At 38.5% G+C, this 25,286-nt stretch overlaps 1 long non-coding RNA gene and 1 pseudogene across 1 annotated transcript; one reads left to right on the top strand and one right to left on the bottom strand.

Annotated features, from left to right (window-relative positions):
• Positions 1 to 8,449: 8,449 nt before the first annotated feature.
• Positions 8,450 to 8,548, top strand: LOC142168461 (small nucleolar RNA R71; annotated as a pseudogene).
• Positions 8,549 to 18,633: 10,085 nt separating this feature from the next.
• Positions 18,634 to 19,659, bottom strand: LOC107800664 (uncharacterized). Its single transcript, XR_001651450.2, has 2 exons — positions 19,514 to 19,659; positions 18,634 to 18,843 (listed from the first exon to the last, which is right to left on the bottom strand). It is a non-coding gene; the product is annotated as an uncharacterized LOC107800664 (long non-coding RNA).
• Between the last annotated feature and the right edge of the window lie 5,627 nt (positions 19,660 to 25,286).

Genomic DNA, 25,286 nt, shown 5'->3' with positions numbered 1-25,286 from the left:
TTGGGAGATCTTTAGTACCAATACACCACCGTGTTTTTAGCACGGAGTCCGATCTCGGTCCGATTGGCTAAGCCATCTCACCCCAAGATATACAATCACAACACCACCATGTGCGTGGCATGGCGTCCGATCTCGGCCAGATCGGCTAAGCCGTCTCACCACAATGTCGTATGGGTCGACATCACCTTCCGCTAGTAATCATCTCATCCCAATTAAGGGGAATAATCTCAACACATCAATCTCGTCCCATTTAAGGGGAATAATCTCAACACATCAATCTCATCCCATGTAAGGGGAATAATCTCAACACATCAATACGGGGATTTACCCCTCAATCACTCCTACACCGTTCCGTGTAGTTTCGGGGTTAGGTTATTTCAACCTACCCTTCCTCGGTGACTAACGATACTCCCAAAACATTTATTGTATAAAGGATTTAAAAGTCATTTCATAATCCTTCACACATCCTTTCATTTCATTGGCGCTATTGGTCACAAGTGTAATTTTCATTCTTGGCACGATGGCCACATTTTATATCTATAACTCCCTTCTTTCACTTTCAAGCATCATCATAGGTTATCAACAAAAATGGCATTTGAAATCAAGACTTTAAGTATGTATATGAGCAATTGGAGTCTTGAGCACATTGAGTATTGCTTTAAAATTAGGTCTAATAAACTTGAAATTGAAACATGATTTTAAATCATAACATTTTGATATAATGGTCATACTTGAATACATTCCTAATCTCGAAGCACACACTTAAATTATGCTTGCTAATCAAATAAAGTATAGTATAATATCGTATCTACAAGGATTAGATTTAAATAGTATTCTCGTAGTTTCTAGCTTGATTGCTATCCAAGATGATCAACAATTGAGATTTATATGATTTCTAACTAAAATTAACTAAGAGTCTAAAGCTATTGACTAATGACAATCGAAACAAGGAATGAGCAAAGAAAGTTATCAGTGGGCGAAAATAGGGTGTTGATAGAATAGGTGCAAGATAATTGTTTGGGATCTAACTCTAGATAATTCACTTCTAATGTTCAAGTGAGTCTCTCGAATTCACTTGATTATTTGTTCAAACGTTTAGTAGAAACTCCTCTCTTGATTAAGTCTCAACCTCGCGAGATGAACCAATTTAAGCTCTGTGAAGATGTGCAAGAATGCGTAGTGGATTGGTCTTTAGGAGAACCTCTCTCGATTATCCTCCTAACTAGGTTTAATCAATGATTCAACTAGCCTCTTTTGATTACTAAGAAGAACTAATGAACTCAACCAACAATATAATGCAAAGATATCACAAGTTATGCCTTTCTCGATTACATCAACAAGTGAATATAGATGCAATAATTAAATCATCCAAAAACAATTCAATACATAAAACTAGAGTTATAATCTACAAACAATCTTCAATACACCAAATCCATCAAACCCTAAAAGGAACTACCCCATAATCATGGAGAAATTCATCACAAATATAATTAAAGTATAGGAAAAAATAGATTCGATCCAAACTCGGGTCTTGAGTGAGGAAGGAATGATGAAATCCTTGTGCTTGTGTTCTTCCAACTCCTCCTTAGCTTCCTCGGGTCAAAATTATGTCAAAAGTACTGAAAATAACGTTTTTCCATGTATTTATACCAAGTAGGGTCGGGGCCAGACGAAACCTCCCTTTCCTAGCCGAAATAAAAAAACTTGCAAACTTATTACTTTTCATGCGTCGCACTATGCTACGTAGGGTGCGTAGCATTAGTGCAATTTTCTGGGTTGTAAACTCTCTGAACTTAGCTTGTTTGACAAAATTTTGTACTAATGCTACGCACTATGCCTAGCATTAGTGTATTTTTCTGTTAGACCAAAAAATTACAAGTCTCTGAACTTCTCAAATTTCTGACGCACATTTGCACCGATGCGTCGCACAGTGCTACACATGGTGCGTCTCATTAGCGCATTTTCTCAGAGTGTTGCTTCTTCCTTGAGTTTTGACATCCAGAAGTGATCTTCGACCCTCGAACATGATCTCGGCTTAATCCCTTTGGCTTTTACTCACACTTCAAAGCTCCAATTATTTGATTTAGCTCCACAACATCTACATAACTTGGAATCATTCCTACATGGCATAAAATACGCAATAAGTGCAAAATACTACCAATTAAGCGACTAAAACACGAGATTATAGCCTAACATCAATACCTCACACTTAAACCATTGCACGTCCTCGAGAAATCAAACTACACTTCATATAGACACAACCTTTTTAAACAACTCTCCTAACTCATCACACCAAGAATAATTAAAACAGATTAAGCACTCTAACGTAACATCCTCGCCTCAAGATTTGACTCAAAAGCACCACGGAATTTTCACAACCCGCTCACTTACTCTAACATAGAGGTCAACGACTTTACCTTTCCTTCATGAATCAAGTGCCCCCACACAACAATAAAGAGTTGTTCCACACGCAATAAAATTTAAGAACAATCAGGAACTCAAGATAGAAAGAATTCACTTACTCTCAGAAACAACATTCATATGCCACAAAAGACGTACCATAGGCTTGCCTGTAGTGTACTACTCTACTAATTGTAAGGCCCCATAAAATTTTTCCTAAAAACCCGGATTCCGTTATGACGAAGTAGGCGTAGAAATTCTTCACTTATGAACTTGTCGCCTATGAATTTTGTATAAGTTGTTCAGTTAATGTAAAGGTGTTTCTTTTGATTATATGTTGTTTACATGAGGCCACAGTTGGTATTATTATGAGTTATGTTAGATCTACATCGTTAGATTGTGTACATGTTTTTAGGATGTGATTATGGGGCTTTCTGACAGGTGGATAGGCCCAGTTACAAAGGAAACTCTGGCAAAATTTTTGGAAATTTGGGGAGTTAGTTAAATTTGGGGCTACTGGTGTGGGGTATGAAAAAAACTGAGTTGCATAAGGTGCTAATAGTGGACCCTGATCCTCATTAGAGGAAGAGTGATCTTAAGTGCGGGAGGATGTAATGCCCCATAAAACATTTCCTAAAAACCCGGATTCCGTGATGCAGAAGTAGCAGTTCAGACTTTTTGGATTGAACATTGCGCTGGGGAGTTCAAGGAAAATGTTGGGCAGAAGTAGGCATTTCTACGGTCCGCTCTGCGATCGCAGAACCACTCTGCGAACTGGAGAATGGACGTAGAGTGGAGCAGTCTTTTGGGCTATTTTTAATGTCAGTTTTGCTGCCCATTATGCGACCGCATAACCATTTCGCGGGCCGCACTCTTGTCGCATATCCCGCTTTGGTATTTTTCGGAGGGAGGTTCTACGGTGCACTATGAAACCGCAGAACCATTCTGTGGTGCATTATGCGACCGTAGAACCGGTTTGTGGGCTGCATAGTGACCGCAAACCTAGTCAGTTCCTTTTCGATTTTGGCACCCAAATTTGACGGTCATTTCACGGACAACATAATCATTATGCGATCCCATATGCGACCGCAGAACCTGTTCCAGAGCTTCATTTTTGGGGTTTTTAAACCCGACCCTATTTAGTTAAAACATGTACCATAGTTCATTTTGAGCACATTTCTGATATTCTAGAGTGAGAGAGAGAGTTCTTAGAGTTAGGGAGCAACATTCAGCCTATTATCCATCAATTCTTGCTCAACCATTGAGGATTAACAAAGGAAATATTCACCCTAAAGGTAAGAATCTATGTCCCAGCTCTTAATTTTGAAATTTTACAAAAATGGGTTAAATAAGGAGACAAATATTAGGTATGGGGTTTTTTTATCTTGCATGCATATGTTATCAAAGAATGTGGGAAGGTTGTGAGCTAAAAAGGTAGAGAATGGGTTGGGGAAAGATGGAATCCTCCATAAAAGGACCTTGAAACCTTAATGAACACCTAGTGTTTGATAAAATGCTCAAATGAGCTAGAACCATGATCATCCTCCTTATTTTTGATTCAATTTGTTATATTTCTAAAATAGATTGAAGTTGCTAATAATTCCTGAACATTTTAGAGTTTGAGAAGGCTCTATTGAGGTATGATGGCTAAACTCTTCTTTAAGAATTGGAACCCCAATATCCTTGTAAGTTCCAAAATATTTATTACAAGTTGAGTATTCCGAATAAGTTTTATGACAAAAGGTATATGTTTAATTCGTGTTTCAAATGTTGTTATCATATTGCATTATAAATTGAGGATGTGTTTCAAACTATGGATTGTGTATCTACGTGTTATGATTCCAAGTCGTGATTTATGTATGAAACTATTATACCAAATTGTGTAGAGATTGTGATTGGGGTTACACCTCCACCCGCATATATTGGGGTGGGGTGGAAGAGTTGCTTGTGTATGATTTTGGTATTGTTGTTGCACTACCACCCACATATACATATTGGGGTGAGGCGGCATGGCCGCTTTATGTAGGTATTGGTATCATTGTGTTTACACCTCCACCCACATATATTGGGGTGAGGAGGCGGGGTCGCTTGTGTGGAAATGGGTATTGTGTTTACACCTCCACCCGCATATATTAGGGTGAGGTGGTGGGGACGCTTGTCTGTAAATGGGTATTGTTCTTACACCTCCACCTGCATATATTTGGGTGAGGCGGTGGGGCAGCTTTGTGTGAAAATGGTTACAGAGGTCCTCATCTTAAATTCTATAAATGTTAATAACCGCCCTTGATAAGCTTGCTTTGGTTTAAACGACTATCTATGCTATTTTATTGTCGCCCTGGTTCATCATATTTATATTGTATTTCCGAATTCTTTAATTGGTGTTTGGTTTTCATACTAGTACTATTCGACATATACTAACGTCCCTTTTGCCGGGGGTGCTACATCTTTAATGGATGCAGGTGGTTCCACAACGGAGGATATCGACCAGTGATAGCGGTGCTCATTCTTCCCAGCTGACTTGGTGAGCCCCATCTCATTCCGGGGGTGTGCATCTTTTGTTTCGTATGTGTTATCGTATTATGAGGTATAGTCGGAGCCTTGTTGCTGACACTATTATTGTACTCCTTGGTATTTTAGAGGCCCCGTAGACATAAGTGTGGGTTATGTATTGGTGCTGGGAAAGTCAAACTATGTTTTATTACTTATTCTATTTAAGACCTTAAAATGATGGAAGTATTGGTAATGAATTGGTATTGTAGACATGAACATCTTATTGTCTAATTAACGAAGATGTGTATCCTATTTATTCATGGATGAGTTTTGGTAGAAGGAAATCTAATAGGCTTGCTCGGCCGGGTTCACTCGGTTGAGCGCCGATCGCGCTCCCCAGTTTTGGGGTGTGAAACTAATTGAGCTCATTCAATCAAGGATCACGTTGGACTTTAATTGGTTGTAATGTAGAATGCGGGACGGGTAGGATACATTTAGATATAAGAGTGACTACACCTCCCTAAGCACTTTAATACATAATTACTCGTTCAAAACCCCGCACTTATGTCAAACCATAACTCCACCTTCACATCAATATACATCAACTCCTACTCCTTTAAGCATAAATACATCAAGAGTTACCACTATCAAGGAATAGTTTTCACAACAATACAGCTATTTTTCTTTTTCTTTTCTTATTCAATTCAAGTGACTCTTACTTTTTCAAAACAATGCACCTTCCTTCTATTTCAATAGTTCCACTCAAAAGCCAAACCAACACCCCACACTTTAACTTTTAAAAAGTTCATAACAAATTCAAGTGCTCATGAGAGGTAAAAAGGTTTAAATAAATGGTTAATTCAAACAAATGGCAAGGATAGTAATGTGGTTGCCAAAGAAACAGGATTACAGGCTCAAAGGGGTTAACTAAGATACATAATAATTCGGTGGGTAAAATATATATATGGCTCAACAAAGAAACGCCTATATCACTTCCAAGACTGAATAAAACAACTATTTCGCTTTACAAACACACGAGGCAAGTTCTAAACATCAACTGCAATGCACAGAATACCCAAACCTCACTCACACATGGCACGTAACTCACTCAGGATTGGACTATCAAGACACTCTAGTCAAAGTAGTTAAGCAAAGTTAAGATCATACAATTTAAGGAACTTATACAAGAGTCAAAAACTGAGCCTAAGTGTCACAACTAAAGCACTTACTATTCTCAAGGCATAATAAAGTTAAGAGATGTTGCCTTCAATTAAAATCACAACACAAGGTTTCCTACTCCTAAAAAAATAAAACTAACTACACCAGGTTCAAACAAAACTCTTGGAAAAGAACTGCGGCATAAAGAAAAACCAACGAAGAATTATTACACTACCTACAAACGAAAATCTTTTTGTCTTTTTTCTTTCGACTTTAATCCCCCAAGAAACTTGTCGATGATATCCATCGTCGGGAAAAATCAAAATATTTAAAAGTTTTATAATTTTTTATAAAAACCAAGGGGGAATTATTACTCTACCTACAAATGAAAATATTTTTGTCTTTTATCTTTCGACTTTAATCCCTCAAGAAATCTATTGATGATATCCATCGTTAAAAATCAAAATTTTTAAAATTTTAATGGTTCTTTTTCCAAATATTTATTTTTATCTCTACTATTTACAACTAACAAAAAGAAAACTAATATACATACATACAAATATCCCCCACCCCACACTTTAAGTTGTGGCATATCCCCATGACACACAATTAAAAAAGCATGAGGTAAAGGAAACTTCCCTGAACATTTAGTCAGGGACTGAGTCGAAGTCGGGCTCCATTCCTCACGCCCGAACTAATACATACATCCATGCAGATAGCTTCTTCTTAGACTTTTTGGGGTACACCCCACACTTATCTTTCTCGCTTACTGCAGCTTTCTCTTTCGAGCCCTTCACTTTCCACTCAACACTTGCAGCTGGTTTTCCTTTTTGCACCCCCTTTTCTACATCCATCTTGAAAATCACAGTCTCCTCACCCACTCTAAGCATGATTTTTCTCGCATATATATCTAATATCACTCTGCTCGTCGCTAAGAATGGTCTTCCTAGGATGAGAGGGACCTCCTTATTTTTCTCCATATTCACCACTATAAAATTCACAGGAAATACAAATTTATCCACCCGAACTAACACATCTTCCACTATCCCCTCGGATATTAAAGTCGTTTTGTCTGCCAGCTGCAACGATATTGGTGCAGACCTTATCTCTCCAATCTCCTTCTCCAGTTTCTTGTAAATAGATAAAGGTATTAAATTAATTGAGTCACCAGAATCACATAAGGACTTATCAAAATTAATAGTTCCTAAAGAGCAAGGTATAGTAAAACTCCCTGGATCTCCACACTTTTGTGGGAGTTTATTTTGCAATATCACACTGCAGTGCTCTGCGAGCTTGACCACTGAGGTCTCCTCTACTTTCCTCTTCTTCGTAAGGATCTCTTTCAAGAATTTAGCATAAGAAGTCATTTGTGAGAGCACTTCTGTGAATGGTAAGTTTACATGAACCTGTTTTAGCACATCCAGAAATCTCTCAAATTGCTTGTCGAGCTTTTCTCTACATAGCTTTTGAGGGAAAGGTAGCGCAGGCATATGCTTGCTCTCATCATGTTCCTCCCTTATCATTTTTTCTTCCTTCTTTTTTTTCTCAGCTTTCATTGGGCCTTTCTTCTTCATGTCGTCATCACTTTTCAGTTGCTCCCCAATTTCATTTTCAAGTTTCACATCATTTTGGATCAGGGTGGGGTCTTTCAACACTTGCCCACTTCTCAAGGTTACAACATTCACTGTTTCTTTGGGATTTCTTTCAGTATCAGCTGGGAGAGTTCCTAGAACATCTCAGATAATATTGTTGCAATTTTTCCCACTTGCTTCTCTAAATTTCGAATTGCTGCCCCTTCTACTTCAAATCTTTCATAAGTTTTCACAATAAAGGCCTTCATGAGATCTTCTAGACCAGGTTGATTGGGCTGTTGAGGCTGAAACTGCTGCCTCGACTAATTCATAAAACCAGAAGCTCCTTCTCCTTTAAATCCGGGGTTATTTTGTTGCCATGCATTTGCGGTACCCCAGGTGAACTCCATGAAAACCGGGTTGTTTCTGACCCATTACATTAAAATTGTAATTTTCCACATCATTCACTTCCTCAGTTGAGGCTTGACACTCATGAGTAGGGTGTCCTCTTCCACATATATCACAAACTGTTTGAGGCTCACTTTGTATCGTGGCTAAGGCAGCTTTCGTATTTCTTTAGACATAGCATCAAACTGTACATACACAGATATATTAGCATCAACTTGGTGAACACCAGTTGATCTTCTTCTTTTAGCACTCTCAGAGGGCCACTGATTAGCATCTTCAGATAACTCATCAAGAATTGTAACTATATCCTCTATAGTCTTTTTCATCAATGGGCCTCCAACTGCATTGCTCAATGTTCTATGTGAGGCCGGTGTCAATCCATCCCAAAAGTCCTAGAGTTGCATCCAGAGTTCAATTCCGCTATGTTAACACTTTCGAACTATCTCCTTAAATCTCTCCCATGCTTCAAAAATAGTTTCAGTCTCTTTCTGGCAGAAGTTATGGATTTCTCTTCTAAACTTGCCCGTTTTAGCTGAGGAGAAATATTTATCAAGAATTCTTTTGGTCATCTCATCCCATGTTCTAATCGATCCCATGGGCAAGCTCCGAAGCCACTGCTTTGCATCATCTTTGAGTGAAAAGGGGAATTCCCTTAAGTACACTATATTTTGTGACACCCAGTTGTATTGAAAGGTGTTCATAATCTCCTCAAAGTCCATCATAAGTGTGTTTGGATCTTCGTTCATCTTTCCTATGAAAACACAGCAATTCTAAATGGTTTGAAGCAACCCTTGCTTCAACTCGAAATTGTTAGCTGCAATTGGAGGTGGTCTAACACTTGATAAGCCTTGATTGTAGACTGGTCTAGCTTAATCACCCAGTGATCTCCCAGGCATGGGAGCTATATTTCTGAACTGGTCTGTAGCCAAGGGTTGATATTGATCAATTCTCTGACCACTCTCTTCTTCATAGATAATATGTGCATCTCTAATAGCTGCTTCCTCAGCATCCCGTGCAGCCTTTTCTCGTTGTTGGGCTGACTCTCTTGCAGCCAAATCTACATTATCATCACCATTTCCAGCCATAAGTTTTTTGGTTGAGGATTGCCCAACCTTTTCTGACGTCTCGGTGAGATTTCTTTCCTTCCTTAGCTATCGCAATTGTTTTTCTATCTCTGGCTTGTATGGTAGCACTTCTTTCTCAGAAGCTCGAGTTATGCATCAATCCTAACCATTAACCTGCGCACAGTCAACCAACACCAAAATGTAAAACAAGAAAAAAGAAAAATAAAAGAAAAAAAAATCCTGAATTAACACTACAAACTATTTCAAACACTATTGACTGCCAATCCTCGGCAACGACGCCAAAATTTGACGAGTGCAAAATACACACTTAAATTATGCTCGCTAATCAAATATGGTATAGTATAATATAGTATTCTCATAGTTTCTAGCTTGATTGCTATCCAAGATGATCAACAATTGAGATTTATATAATTTCTAACTAAAATTAACTAAGAGTCTAAAGGTATTGACTAATGACAATCGATGTCATGACCCAAACCAATGGGCCGCGACGGGCACCTGGTACCTTACTCAACCGAGTACCAACGTAACATATCTTTTAGTATCATACTATTAAAGGTAAATAATCTGGAGAGGCTGTCGTGAGATAAGTAGAATAAAATAGAAGGAAATACTCAACATTGCACGACCCAACATGTAATACAACATATACATATGACATACAAGCCTATAAGACCAAAATGATCACTCGTGCACTGAACATAGGCCGACAAGGCCACACAATCTTTCACGTACATGACATATGTCTACAAGCCTCTAAGAGTGGATAGATCCCATAAAGGTCGGGACATGCCATACTAATCAATACATGTTCAAATCATACGGACCAAATAAGCAACTCCGGAGCAAATGGAGCGCACCAACACCTTCCGCTGAGCGGATAGCCTACTTGGAGGACTCTCAACCTGTCTATCGGGACCTGTGGGCATGAAACGCAGTGTCCCGAAGCAAAAGGGACGTCAATAAAAATAACGTACCGAGTATGTAAGGAATGAAAATCAATAAATAAAAGACATGAGAGAAACATGGAGTAAAAGACTCAACATGTAAGTTTGAATAGCTCTGTGAATTATTTCATATTTATAATGTCATGCATATGCGTATAAATGTCATACCATGCATAGGTGTATGCGTACATAACATCATCAAGCCTCTGAGGGCATCCCATCATATCATCTCGGCCACTGCGGGCAAATCATCAACGTATACCAGCTGATCAGGTGGTGGTGTGTATTTAACGCCGTAACCTTTTACCATCTCCCATATACATATAATATACACGTATATAACGCCATCTGGTCATGGGTCAATGTACATGTATAAATGCATGAAATGCATAAGAAGTGCGTTAATAAGATTTCTCAAAATGTCATAAAATCAATGTGCCTTTCGGATAAACTTTATCAACTACGTATTTTTCTGAGACCCATGAATAGAAGATATAATAATAATTCACATGTGGAATCAAGAATATAGACACCCCTAGTACTTCATGAATAGAGTCATTTATGAAAGTTGTGCATTTACTCGTTTTGTTTGTATCGTATGGATCATGCCAAAAAGAAAGAAGAGATAGCCTTAAGATACCTGAGCCGATTCTCTTGACAATCCCTCTAACACAAGTCAATCGCAACGAAATACGCAACGGGGGATCGAAGTAGTGAAAAATCCGTATGATGTTCTTGAGAAAGATTGTACTGTGCTCTCTTAGAATTGCAAATCCCGTTGCTATTACGCAGTATAACTTCGTATGAAATTTTTGATGAAGATCCGTTACTTTGCTTAATTCTAATCCACCTCTCTCTCTGAATTAGAGGTCGTATACCTTAGTGGGTGTGGGCCCCACTAAGGTGATGACTTAGCCTCTAAATGTGACACCTTATCAAATGAATTAAGAGTCATTAATTTGGGCAAGGTTTGCTGCCACTTTGGGGTTCCTTAGTCTTATCCAAATACCTTAATTAAATATCCACCAATTTCTTAATTACATGGTTAATCTCCCATTATACCAATAATTAATCAATTACCCACATAATTAAGAATTATCCCAAATTACTTAAAATACTAATCACTTTTAACACACTTCATACACCTTACTATCATGGTCATGTGGTACTTTGTATGGCACTAGTCCATAAATATGGGGTACTATAGCTTGGACCGTATTTTATCTCAAAATGACAACCTTCAACGTAACTCATTTTCTTTGATATGTTTACCCTCTCACCTTCACGAATTTACTTATCCCTTGTTTGAAATAGCATAAATGTTTATAACCTCGAAAATAATCTCATTCCTGAATGTACGTCGATTAACTTACGACTGCAGGATGTAACATCTCATTTTCGAGCTTTTATCAATTTACTTATGGCGTACTTTCACGTACGATAACATGGGGTGTAACATCATTCCTCCCTTTGGAACATTCATCCTTGAATGTTGACTGATGCACTTATCATTTTCATAACCTACGTCTTCCGAATACTTTAGTACTCTTCTTGCCATCTAGGCAACTGTTCTGTGAATTAATCTAAAGGCCAGGGCATTCCCACCTTTAGGCCTCTTTCTCACTCTAGGACTTGTGTTCAGAATTCTTCCAATCTTGTAACTATTTCTACCTTCTATCATGCAGTCTATACGATTTTGTCCTTGTATGTGCGCTTATGCGACTCTTCTCTTCTTTTTCCTCTAGCATTTGGCCGATCTCTAGGCCTTACTTTGTGAACATATATAGAATTATGACAAGTTGTCCTTCTGGGCGTTTATGGCTTTACTACATCTAAGTAGGTCATACCACACCATAACTCTTACTTCGATTTACTACCAAACTCCAGGTTACTCTCGTTGCTTATTCCATATGTATAAATCTAAGTCCTTTAATGCTTCCTCATTACTGTTCATCTTAAGAATGACGGCCTAATCTCATCTCATGCTTTGTAACTTTTATCCATCCATTGTTGATTTACCTCAATATTGATCTACAATCTACTACTGATAACTTGAAACCTCTTACGTAATCACTAGGGCTCACGTTGCATCGAGGAACATTTAAATTATTTTCCACCATACTTCCATAACCGTATTTCATAGCATCCCAATGCGATTAGCCTTACGTGGGTATTTTAATTCTGTACAATTAATGAAATCCCCTTTTCTCTTTTTTTTTTCATTCAAATCATTACTCAATCGAAGGCCCAAATGTCATCCTTTATCTATCATAATTACACCATTATTCTACTACCAGGGCAACATTCCATCTCTTCTAAATGCTATTAGTCTTAGACTCCTTTGAGTTCATTCAGGCTATACTGAGCTTTCTATAGCTTAGAAAAACCATTATCTCTCTTGTTTTTCTGGGCTTAACCCCGAGGACTTATCCATTCTCGTCACCTTCTCACTCGCCTTTCCTTATCCTTACCAATGTCTTCCTAAAACCTTGTCGCTCTACCATACTTTAGCTTGCAACCTACACATATTTATTTATACTTCTCGCAACCTTCCTTTAACTTGCTTGCACCATAGATTTCCATATGTCATTATAGAACATCAAGCCAGACATCACATCGTCTCTAACTCTTATTTACTCTCTTAACTAGACCTCTCAATACCTAGAAACCATAGGCTGGAAATTATGCCACTGACGATGCCGCTATCATTCTTGGATACTGAATCCCAACGCTTCTAGCCTTTCTATACGAAGTATGGACTATTCACAACCTTTTGCATTTGAGTATCTCGTATGTTGTTCACCTTTACCTTACTTACATTAAAATCTCGCATCACATCTTCTATCTCTTTCATGACCTCCCTTCCACATAGGTTTAATTCACATCTACAACTTGTAGCTCTATTATAATACTTGCACCTCTGGTGCATACACAATCCGGTGGGAGGTTCATACTGACTTCTTATGAGGCTGGTACTTCTTCTAACTGGCTTTATTGTAGAGCCGTTTAGAATATGGTTGTTGTACTATCTCTCTTGTACCTCTGATATTAAGAGTGATCCTGCAATGTTTTCAATCACGATGTCTATAATGTTTTGGATCCAATAATCAAATTCCTGATTTACTTGGTTGATGTAACTCTTTAGTTTCCTTTTCCTTCTTATCAGCCTTTATGTAGGCTTAAATTATCTTCCGATCTGTGACTCCTGGTATTAGTCATTACTTTAGCCTTTCATGGACGCTATGTAATATCCATGATACAATCTTTTAACAATTCAATCCTTTGTCTATGACCTGGACTCAATTCTTTCTTTTAACTTACATCGGAGTTTTCTACGACCACTTTTGTCAACATATATGCTGCATGGATAATACTCCGAAATCTTAAGTGCGTCCATAACATAACTAGATCTGGATCATTGATCGAATAATTCCTTTCGTTCCTTCTCAACTTTCTTTAAATGTAAGCAATTACTTTTCCTGGTCATTTTTCCACTTGTTGCATGAATACTTGGCTTATCTTAGTGCTCACACATATTGGAATTCCATACAACCCTTATGATCTTGAATATCACCTTTTGATTTTTTTTCTTCTTCCCGTTCATTAGCTACGATAGCTGCCATTTTCTTATGGAGTGCATACATTGTTGTTGTGAGACTGTTGTTACAAGACCATTTCCTCTTTAGGTCACTATGCTTAGGTTGAAGCCTTCTTCCTTATTTTCTCAGCTAGTCTTTCGTTGTAGTAATTAGGGAAGACCTTCTGACTCTTGTAAAGCTGTGAGCTTATTACATCGTATACTTGATGAAATTTTCTTGATGTCATTCCTCACCTATAATTATCCATAGTTACTTACCTCCACGCCCTTGTGCTTGGAGGGTTTCTTCTGAACTGATATTTTGACTGTTTCCCAATGGCACTCTCTTTTATTTTCGTAACACTTATACGACACCTTTAACTACCCAACTACTATCTGAATATATCTCAAGTATTACATTGTCATAACTGCGAGGCTGAATTCACTATATTGGGTTATTACTATCTTTATCTTGCACGATCTGCTGATGTGTCTGTATCCTCTTGTCTAGCCATAACTATACTCTTTCTGAATCAACTACTAACTACTCGTTGGCCCATTCTCATATCAATATTCCGCGTAATCTTTTTTGGGTTATTTCCTTTGTCTTAACTTACATATCGCACTGGCTCCTTATTTTTCAATAACATATCGGGTAGGAACCCTTACTTCCTCTCCTTGACGTCGTGTTTGTATAATGTTCTGGAATCGTAGCATATATGTAGGATTTGAATAAGTGCAATCTCATCCCTTTCTCATTTTTACTGCATTCTTCCTTTACCATTCCATAGTTACTAGAACCACTTAATTCTGACTTAATGTCACATCCCTCCGTACCCTCCCCTCCCCCTTTAGGGGAGTACTATGATTTAGTGCTACGACGATCTACCTATAGATGTTTTACCCCTTCATCTTTGGTGTCTTTTCACATCATCGATGACCCTTACTCGCCTTGCGGTAATACTTCTGTACCAAGGATAACAAAATTCCTTACTCATAAGGGTGACACTTAGTGTAACTGGCACACTTAGTCCCTTAAGCTAAACTCTGATCACCGTGCTTTCTTTAGGGAAGCATCTTCCTGAATGAACTTTAAAGGTCATTTATTCTGTTGTCTATTTTATTATTGCTGGAACGCGGTCTCTGAAATTCTCATGATGTTAATTATTATCAAATCTTCCGATCCCTGATTCATGTTCAGTATATTTTGTTCACTAGCCCATACTGATTTCTATTACTCTGGGGGTCTAACTTTTCCTTCTGGTAATCACGTTAGAGTCATGAATTTATTTCTCAAAATTAGGATATGACTTTATGGCCTATACTCTTTTGTTGTCTCAAGGCCTGATACCTCTCGTCTTTTCCTTCACTTGACTATAGACTCTGTAATACTGTCATTTTTGTTTATCTACCGTTGTCATCCATGTATCACATCTTACTCATAATGCTTCATTATCTCTCTTCTTATTTCCCTGCTAATATTTCTGTCTATCACTTTATTCTGAAAATTTCAACAAGACATTCTTTTGCTTTTAGCTCCCCTTGCTCCATCCACTGGCTCTTCGGGTTGCCTAACATTCTCTCTCTACTAGGGACGGGAGTCACACTAAGATAATATTTATCCCTTCCATACTTCCAGTGCCTATCTTTGTAGTGCTCATATCTAGCTGTACTATTTTAGAGTGCACCATCTGGGGGTCTCACACTGAGATCTATTACCACATTTGCAATATCCTTTGGAAATGTCAACTAACGCAAACAATCCATCCATCATTTTGCGTTACTCTAACCCCAGTCGGATCCTGATATCCCGTCCTTTTCTTAAGCCATATCTGTTAGCTCCCATAGGGCATAACTGAGATCTATGTGGCCAATTGTACATACATCTGTTACTGTTGAAGGTAACCAAAAATGCTTATATTTCTCTGCCTGATTTATAAATATTGATAATCTTCATTAACTGGGCACCTCGTACCCTTCTTCACCTTACTTATTTTACTTGTTGAAACTTGTATCTACCTTCTGAATCTCTCATTCCTTTTTACCATATGGGTGGATAAATATTCATGCCTTAGGTCTCCTTAACAAGAAGCTTACACGTCTTAGTACATACATGATCCGCTGAATACCTTACATTTACTCGTCATAAGCATCATGCAAAATCGAGTTCCTCTGACTTAACTCTTCCACATCCATATGAAATCTCTTACCAACTATCTTTCTGGATATAGGTATCGTTGTATTATATGAAGAAGAAAGAGTGACAATCTTAAATGCCCAGTAGCATCCTTCTTATAAGTGTGGTGCACGACACACCCATAAACAAGACTCTACTAGACACGGTTTGTAGACTCCCTAGGACAGAACTGCTCTGATACCACTTTTGTCACGACCCAAACCGATGGGCCGTGACGGGCACCTGGTACCTTATTCAACCGAGTACCAACGTAACATATCTTTTCGTATCATACTATTATAGGTAAGTGAGACGTAAAGGCTATCGTGAGATAACTAGAATAAAACATGAGGAAATACTCATCATAGGACGACCCAACATGTAATACAACTTATACATATGACATACAAGCCTATAAGACCAAAATGATTACTTGTGCACTGAACATAGCCCGATAAGGCCACATAATCTTTCACGTACATGACATATGTCTATAAGCCTCTAAGAGTAGATAGATACCATAAATGTCGAGATAGGGCCCCGCCATACTAACCAATACATGTCCAAATCATACGGACCAAATAAGCAATTCTGGAGCAAATGGAGCACACCAACACCTTCCGCTGAGCTGATAGCCTAGTTAGAGGACTCTCAACCTGTCTATCGGGACCTACGGGCATAAAACGCAGCGTCCCCAGGCAAAAGGAACGTCAGTACAAATAATGTACCTAGTATGTAAGGAATAAAAATCAATAAATCAAAGACATGAGAGAAACATGGAGTAAAAGACTCAACATGTAAGTTTGAATAGCTGTGTGAATCATTTCATATTTATAATGTCATGCATATGCGTATAAATGTCATACCATGCATAGGTGTATGCACAGATAACATCATCAAGCCTCTGAGGGAATCCCATCATATCATCTCGGTCACTGTGGGCAAATCATCACCGTATACCAGTTGATCAGGTGGTGGTACATATATAACGCCGTAACCTTTTCTCATATTCCATATACATATAATATACGCGTATATAACACCATCTGGTCATGAGTCAATGTGCATGTATAAATGCATGAAATGCATAAGAAGTGCGTTAATAAGATTTTGTTGAAATGTCATAAAATCAATATGCCTTTCGGATAAACTTTATCAACTACGTTTTTTTTGAGACCCATGAACAGAAGATATAATAATAATTTACATGGGAATCAAGAATATAGACACCTCTAGTACTTCTATGAATAGAGTCATTTATGAAAGTTGTGCGTTTACTCGTTTTGTCTGTATCGTATGGATCATGCCAAAAATAAAGAAGGGATAGCCTTAACATACTTGAGCTATTTCTCTTGACAATCTATCTAACACAAGTCAATTGCGATGCAACACATAACGGCGGATCGAAGTAGTGAAAAATTCGTATGATGATCTTGAGAAAGATTGTACCGTGCTCTCTTAGAATTGCAAATTCTGTTTCTATTACGCAGTATAACTTCATATGAAATATTTGCTGAAGATCCGTTACTTTGCTTAATTCTAATCCACCTCTCTTTGTAAATTAGAGGTCTTATACCTTAGTGGGTGTGGGCCCCACTAAAGTGATTACTTAGCCTCTAAATGTGACACCGTATCAAATGAATTAAGAGTCATTAATTTGGGCAAGGTTTGCTGCCACGTTGGGGTTCCTTAGTCTTATCCAAATTCCTTAATTAATTATCCACCAAATTCTTAATTACATGGTTAATCTCTCATTAAACCAATAATTAATCAATTATTCACATAATTAAGAATTATTCCAAATTACTTAAAATACTAATCACTTTTAACACACTTCATACACCTTACTATCATGGTCATGTGGTACCTTGTATGGCACTAGTCCATAAATACCGGGTACTATAGCTTGGACCGTATTTTATCTCAAAATGACAACCTTCAACGGAACTCATTTTCTTTGATATGTTTACCCTCTCACCTTCACGAATTTACTTATCCCTTATTTAAAATAGCATAAATGCTTATAACCTCAAACATAATCTCATTCCCGAGTCTACGTCGATTAACTTACGACAAAATTTTAATGTACGAAAATGCGGGATATAACATCTCATTTCCGAAATTTCATCAATTTACTTATGGCGTACTTTCACGTATGAAAACATGGGGTGTAACAATCGAAACAAGGAATAAGCAAAGAAAGTTATCAGTGGAAGAAAATAGGGTTTTGATACGATAGGTGCAAGATAATTATTTGGGATCTAACTCTAGATAATTCACTTATAATGTTCAAATGAGTCTCTCGAATTCACTCGATTATTAGTTCAAATGTTTAGTAGAAACTCCGCTCTCGATTAAGTCTCAACCTCGTGAGATGAACCAATTTACACTTCAGAAAAATAGGTCTTTAGAGATGAAAAATTCGGTCGTTAAAACTCCAAATCTGGTTGTATAAGTCAATTACGATGGGGGTAAAAAACGGTCATCACCGGTCGTTAGTGCCTCCGTCATTAAAGGTAAACGACTGGATTTTGATCCCGTCGTAAAAACTCTTTTAACGATGGCAAGGAATCCAGTCGTTATACCAAGATTAGCGAGGGGATTTTCCCATCGTTATATGTCGTCTAGTCATTAAAAACTTCACTAACACTAACTAATTTTCAGTTATTGTTAGTGTTTGGCGACCGGAATTCCATTCGTTACTTGTATGTACTTTCAACGATATACTTTTTAGAAACCAAAATTTCCCTTCACTAATGTGTAATTTTAAGTAATAAATATATTACATGCATTCAAAATCATACAAAGAATGAAGTCAATATTGACATAAAATATTTTTTTAATTATAGAGAACTAATTAATTCCTTAAAGAAAACAAAAAATTAAAGAGAAAGTAAAATAGTAGTTTGTACATATGACGGCGACTCCTAATAAAACAAAATAGATTTCCCTTGTTCTTCAACAATTCTAGATGCTTCAACTTGCTCGGAACTATCTTTATGGAAGATTCTTCAAACTTCAGGCCCTTTATCTGTTAAAAAGGGTTCATGTTAGTTGAGTAAGAAAATAAGATTTAATATTGGTAAGTTGCTACTCACAGTAAAATGTAAAACCACGAAGCCAAGAGCATCTCAAAATACTATGAACAATTAGTGCTTCTTACAACAACATTACTAAATCCAACATTAAGAGTATCATGAAGCCTATTACAAATGCTCGCCAATAGTATAATAGCCACAACATTGGGAGCAAATGATATAATACAAAAAAGTATTACTGTTCCCTCCTTTTGCACAATCATGTTTAGGAAGAACCTTAGAAAAAACTAATTATCTTTAACAAGAAAGAAACACTTAGGATTGAATTATTGGTTTGAGCCATGTCATAGCCACCACCATAAGGGGTTCGATCATATTCTTCAAAAAGAGTGCCATCATGTTCTTTAGTTGAATAAGAGATTACATATCTTGTCTCCAAAGAATTAGCAGCCTTTTCATATTGGATAAGTTTTGGCTCAGTAGAATTGTACACATAGTAACTTAATTGTGGATGCATTTTAGTGTAGCAGTAATTGTAATTAGTACTCTGCTCAATTTGCTCTGAGTTGCTATGGCCATAGGAAGAATATGATATTGAAGACTGAATTGGAAAAGCATCATAATCATAAGGGGCATTGAAATAAAGAGTCAAGTGGCACTCACCAGCATCACCATTGTAGCCATGGAAAGCCATCTATTAAACCCTTCAAATTCTGAGAACAATTGCTAGGAAGGCTGCAAAATTTGATAGTTTTATCTGCTTTGTATTTGATGAATATGCATATTATTAAGGTAATATAATTTCAGCCATATAACATATGCTAAATGGATGCTGATATAGAAAGGAAGAATATGGGCACTGCATAATGGTTGGTTGGGCTGATCAGCTGATGCTATAATAGTGTAAGTAGATAAGAAAGTAGAAAAAGGAAGTGTGTGATTATTCTGCACTTAGTCTATGAACAAAGACAAGCACGTCAAATTCAAATGATTGATACTGGACTAACATTTAGTGAAACGAAAGTGGGTGAAGAGGTAGTTATTGAGGGAAAATAATAGTACGGTCTAAGATATATATACTCACAGTGTAAAAAATTTAACAGTATCAAGTGTAATTCGACCCCTTATTGCAATTTATTTACTCTACTTTTCTGATTATAAGATGTAACGACCCGACCGGTCATTTTGATCTCTAGCGCATCGTTCGGCGGTTTGAGGCCTTGAGTATTTTCACTTCAGGTATTATGACTTGCGCGCGTGGTCGGAATTGAATTTAGGGAAGTTTGGAGTATATTTGGAAAGGAAACTCTCATTTCGGAAGCTTTAAGTTGGAAGAATTGACTACGGGTTGATTTTGAGTAAACAACCTCAGAATCGGGATTTGAAGGTTCCAACAAGTTCGTATGATGATTTTGGACTTGGGCGTATGTACGGATCGGATTTTGGATGACCCGGAAGCGTTTTGGCACCGATTGTGGAAAGTTGGCATTTGGAAGAATTTCATAAAATTGGGTTGAAGTGCATTTCAATGTTATCGATGTCCTTTTGAGATTCCGAGTCTGGGAATAGCTCCGTATGATGATTTTGGCCTTAGGAGCGCGTCCAGAAGTGGATTTGGAGGTCCGTAGGTCATTTCGGGGTCATTTGGTGAACGTTAGAAATTTGAAGGTTTTTGAAAAAGTTTGACCGGGAGTGGACTTTGTGATACCGGCGTCGGATTCAGATTCCGGAAGTTGGATTAAATCCGTAATATCGAATGTGACTTGTGTGCAAAATTTTAGGTCAATTGGACGTGATTTGAAAGATTTGGCATCGAATGTAGAAGTTTGAAGTTCTAAAGTTTATTAAGCTTGAATTGGGGTGTGATTCATGATTTCGATGTTGTTTGGCATGATTTGAAGGTTCGAGCGAGTCCGTTTTATGATTCCAAGCTTGTTGGTATATTCGGACGGGGCCCCATGGGCCCCGAGTGGCAATCAGATGAGGCTAAGACCAATTTGGAAATTGGTAGCAACAGCTGAAGCTCCCAGTTGCTGTCATAATCGCATCTGTGCTTGGCTAGCCACAGGTGCGAGCTCGCAGGTGCAAACTACGAGCCGCATAAGCGAAAGAGTGGGGGCATCCCATCCACAGCAGGTGCGGAAGTTTTGGCGCACCTATAGCAGTAGTCACAGGAGCGGATAGGCTCGCAGAAACAGTCCCTTTTGTCCGCATATGCGAAGCTTGGCTAGGTAAGGAAAATGCGCACCTGCGAGGATTTTATCCCAGGTGCGGGACCGCAGATGCGGCCAAGGCACCGCAGGTACGAAAAATCACTTGGCAGAATCATTTTAAGAGCGGGAGTTGGCTCTTCTTCTCTCATTTTTCACTTGGTTGGGGCATTTGTAGAGAGCTTCAAGGAGGGATTTTCATCATCTAAGTCAAGGTAAGTGATTCCCACGTATTGTGAGTTAAATACAAGATTTATACATGGATTCAAGCATGAAAATTTGTATAAAATTTGGAATTTTGAAGAAAAACCTAGAAATTGGTATTCTTGGATTTTGATCACGAATTTGGGCATGAAATTGAGAATAAATTATATATTTGAGTTCGTAGTGCTATGGGTAGTGTTTGTCTTGGAAATGTTTTGGAATCCGGGCACGTAGGCCCATAGTAAGTGTCGGAGTCGACCCCTCGTCACTACTTTTTTGAGGTTAGATGGGATACTTACTGAGTACGCATTGATTTACGTACTCATACTACACTTGCTGCACATTATTGTGTAGGTACATATATGTTTAGTGGCCTTGTGGGCGCAGAGGCACGGTTATTGCGGAGACTTAGGTGAGCTGTATTCTACACTATGATCCGCAACCAACAGAGTCTCATTCAGAGTATTTATATTTCTTCTGTCCAAATTTGTATTTCGGATAGTTTTTGTATTTTATTTTACATTCCTAGTTGAGGCTCATGAACTTGTGACACCAGGTTTTGGGGTGATTATGGGTTGTTCTATATTGAAATTGTTAAAAAATAATATTATTATTTACTCTGTAAATTTTATTTTTTATTATTTAATAGAAGAAAATATGATTTCAAAAATATTAAAACGAGAACCAAATTAAGTATTTATTTTTGGCTTGCCTGACAGCGGTGTCTGGTGCCATCACGACCTTTAATGGATTTTGGGTCGTGACAACATGTTATCAGAGTACTAGGTTTACTTAGGTCTCACGAGTAATGCGCAAGTCTAGTAGAGTCTTGTGGATCGGTATGGAGACATCCGTACTTATCTTCGAGAGGCTGCAGGGCTGTTAGGAGCACTTCCCTTCTTGATTCCTCATCGTGCGATTTGATTCCTTTGAGGCTTATGCCTTCATTCCCTTCCTACTCAATTTTATGCGACGTAAAGCGCTTGTTATCAATTGGGAATCGAAGAATTTTAATTGTACTACAGACGTGGGGCAGGGTGTATCCCCCTGCGCATTCGAGCAATTAATATTGTCTTCTTCCGGAAGGGTGTTCTGTCATTTCGGCTCAGTAGCTATATTTCGGATAGGTTTCGAGGCTATGCACAGGTTGCTATGATGTTCATGAGTTATTATCTCATAGTATTGATGTAATGGTAGGATGCTTGTCTATGTGTCGGGGCAGTGAATGACTCGAAAGGAGGATTTCTCAGCGCATGATGTAGAGGTTCAGCGTTTAATCCCAGCAAAGGAAGGGTAATCGTACTATGATTGTTTAGGTTTGGGGTTGATGGAGTAATGAGACTTGATATTTTCTAGCGTGGTAGAGTTCTCAATTGTGATGTGGTGTCATTTCCCTTGTTAAATGCGTTAAGGTTCGCTGGTGTTATGGTCTTCTTCAATTCGCCTTTAGGGCAGGGTATTGTGGAATAGTGTCAAGGAAGCGGCTGTTAGAGATCGCGGTGTGCAGTGGTACAGGATCGAATCGGAGTTCCTAGTGTTGATGGTTTGAGAAGGATGATCTTCAGAGAGGCTTTAAAGTTGGTAGCGATCTATTAGTTCAAGTGCTACAGAGACAGATTTTGATTTAAGGCAACAACTGGGCAACGGAGGATGAGGAAGGACATGTGGGAGGTCTCTTGCGGTGGTTGAATTTCTAGGAGGCCAAGTGTGAGAAGCAGAAGTCGAGTAGTTTCTTAAAGGAGAGGGTTTAACTAAAGTGGGAGAGTGGCAGAGTAGCATATGGGTTCCATGGTAGGATGGCCACGTGCCTTGAGAAAAGTTTAGAGTGATTTGGAACTCATGGTGGATAGTGACTAAGTCTACGAACATAATTTGGAATATTGGCTACTATACGAAGAAGGGTTGGATACGAAGGAGAGGAGTTGCATGGTATGAAGAAGGATACAACATGACTTTGGATTGGAATGTATTGTCGCACCTTTAGTTGATATCCATGAGGAATGAACGGACTTGCACAGCTGGTGAATGAGCACGGGCTCAGGATGGTTTATTGGTTTCATAGTAACTGTACTCGGTGCATCGTCGTTGAAAGAGGTCGGCATGAAATTTTCACAGGCGGGCTATCTCCTGCGAGTAGGTTAGCTGGTGCGTGGTGTTGATGAAACTTCTACGAAGAATTTTACTGGCTATCCGGTAAGAGGTCGAATATGTAAATATGGCTAGTGATTCAGAGTGTTCATGAAATGGTTAACAGGAAGATTTTGAGGAATTTGGCGATTCAATTGTGTGAGGTCATGTCAATGAAGAAGAAGGAATCTTGGTAGGTTCCAGGGTTATGAAATTTTAGATTCAAGCTAAGTGGGAGAGCCCCACCGTCTACGATTGGATTGAATGGTTGTCTACTTGTGAGGTTTCTGGTTATCGGTATATTGGTGAGTTATTACGACTAATGAAAGAAAATATTAGTTGTAATTTGAGTAAAGGATTTGAGGAATGTGTGCTATCTTTGACCTTATCGGTTCATGTTCAGGTTTTGGGAAGACCCATAGTCTATGCTTAGTATGGATGTGATGTATAAGGAGAGGAATTCAACCGGTTGCTTCTTTAAGAGGGTGTTCATGTGCTATCAGAGCCTTGGATTTTGATTATATTCGGGGACAAGTCAGAGTGGGTGACTCACAAAAATGGTCCTAGTAGGTTCAAAATTTAAGGTGCGGTGCCTAAGGATTTCGAGCAAGTAGTATGGTTAAGTATTGAGCTTTTGCAGTGGATTATGAAAAGGGGCTTGGAATGTTTTATGTTATCATTGGGTATGTGGTGCAGTATTGGAAGAAGGGAATAAGTAGCTTCGGATTCACGGAAGGTCTTGCAGATCGGGTGTACCAGTCGGTGATGCTATTGTGCACGTAAGGAGAATATGAGATGGTTCATGGGTATTGAGGCGATGTGGTCTCGTGGATTGGGTCACTCGGGATGAGAGTTCTTGGGTTTCGTTATGTTTCGAATGGAGCCATTATTATTTCTAGGGCATGTCCCGGGTAAATTAGAAGTAGTCAGATCGGTTAGCAATGGTTAAATTGGCATGATGGTGGTAATGATCAGTTCCTTCAGCGTGTAAGTTGTATCCCGAAAGAGTTATGGTGGTTTAGACCACTACTTGGGGTTGTATTTTCTGTGGTTATGAGAATTCGGTCATGTGTTGCAATGGTTCTCCTGAAATGAGTTTAGTGAAAGGTTGCTATATGATTGAGTGTTTATTCTACTAGTGGATCAGGGGTCATTACGGAATTCTTATACTCTCACGTATTGGCACGTTAGGTGCAGTGAGCGGCATAGGAAATTGGAAGCTGAGGATCAAGGTTGCGGTTCGGTGTTGACAAAAATATCACAAGAGCGGATGAGAAAGAAAGGATTAAGATGTTTAGAGTAAGCTGGAATTGTCTTAAGCGTCATCTAAGATCGGTGTCGTGGGTAAGAGGCTTTGTGTACTGATTTGCGGATTCTTGAATTGGTTTACATCATTAGTGTGGTCGGTGGTATGGATGTGCAGACTTGTTACCTGGTGCGGAAGGTCATGGAAGCGCATCCCACAGGAAGATTGTATAATTGTGGCGTGTAGTCACTTGATTGATTAAATATGGAAACCAAATATGGAGATTTTGGTACTATCGCTAATGTGAGAGTTTAGGCCTGAAAGGCGCTCTATTCAATTAATTATGAATTGTGGAAGTTTGTTCTGGATTCGACGACTGTTCTTATGTGTCATGGGAAAAGGTCGTTGTGGATCCTTGAGAGGGTATTTGCCCAAGCATGATATGATCAAAATCAGTTTGGGGTCCATTGATGGGTCCAAATGTGGATGTGTACTCTACACCAGATTGGGTATGTTCATTTAGCATAGCATTCCTAATGGAGGAGTATTCGGGCATTGGATGTTATTTTCATCGTCAGCTCAGCTACTTCATGTAATACTCTATTGTGCTGTGTGGGTTATGAGACGGCTTGATTATTTGTATAGTATG

Source organism: Nicotiana tabacum, chromosome 13 (genome assembly GCF_000715075.1).
Source record: "Nicotiana tabacum cultivar K326 chromosome 13, ASM71507v2, whole genome shotgun sequence".
Lineage (NCBI taxonomy): Eukaryota > Viridiplantae > Streptophyta > Magnoliopsida > Solanales > Solanaceae > Nicotiana > Nicotiana tabacum.
The sequence above is the reverse complement of the archived record's forward strand: the minus strand, read 5'-3'. Positions and strand labels throughout refer to the sequence as shown.